Raw genomic sequence first — 1030 nt, 5'->3', positions numbered from 1 at the left:
TTGCTGACAGCTCCTGCTGTCCCCTCTGCTCGGGGCTGGGGGTGGTTTTTAAGCCAAGCTTTGTGTCCCAGCCCCTCGGGAGGAGGTCGCCTACGTGACCTGCACCTACAGATCCACCTGCATCGACCAGCCTGATTTCCTGGCCACCGTGGACCTGAACCCCAGGTCTCCCTGCTATGGCCAGGTACCTGCTCCTCTCAGCTCTTGCTGGGTGGATGACTTGCTGCTGGTTCTTCTGCTTCAGAGGCCTCCAGGGTCAGGACGTTTACTCTGGTGTGCTGGGGAAATGCAGGTTTCTCTCAGCCCCTGCCTGGCACCTCCTCCTCTCCCTGCATCTCTCTCATCCTGCTCCTTGTCCCCTGCTCTTGCCCTGGCAGGAGCCACCTGGGAGTGTTGTCAGGACTCCTTTCTCCTCCCCTGGTTGTCCTGCACTGGTCAGGGATGGTTTCTGTTTGGATTCCCACCTTCCTGCTCTCTCCCCTCTCTTTCCCCTCTGTGTGCCTGGATCATCTCCACCTCAGTGTGGAGGACAAGTCGCTTCCCAACTCCCTTCCAGACAGCCTTGGTGCCCTTGTGGGCACGAGCTGGGAATCCACCTGGCAGGAGGGCGAACAGAAGGGGGTGTCCCGGGGGGGTTCAGGTGTCCTGAGCAGATTCCAGCAGGACTCCCTCGTGCTGCAATGCCAGGGATGTTCCCTCACAATTCCTGCTCCCATCCCAGCTGGGAGATGGGCATTCCCTGCCCCTGGAGGCTGCCAAGGCACCCTCTGTCCACACAGGGTACAGAGATCACCTGAGCAGCCCCAGGGCTGCGAGGATTTCGAAGGAAAAGTCCCTTCCAAGCCCCCCCCGGCCCCTCCAGCAGCGCCGTTGCCGTTTTTCCTCCCTCCCCCCCCCTAACTCTGCCTTGGCCGCCTTAGGTGATCCACCGGCTGCCCATGCCCAACCTCAAGGACGAGCTGCACTCCTCGGGGTGGAGCTCTGGCTGCGGCTGCTTTGACAATGGCACCACGAAAAGGAACAAGCTGGT

This window comes from Empidonax traillii, unplaced genomic scaffold (genome assembly GCF_003031625.1).
Source record: "Empidonax traillii isolate 1590-97213 ecotype Southwest subspecies unplaced genomic scaffold, ASM303162v1 scaffold5393:size14142, whole genome shotgun sequence".
NCBI classification, from domain to species: domain Eukaryota; kingdom Metazoa; phylum Chordata; class Aves; order Passeriformes; family Tyrannidae; genus Empidonax; species Empidonax traillii.
The sequence above is the reverse complement of the archived record's forward strand: the minus strand, read 5'-3'. Positions refer to the sequence as shown.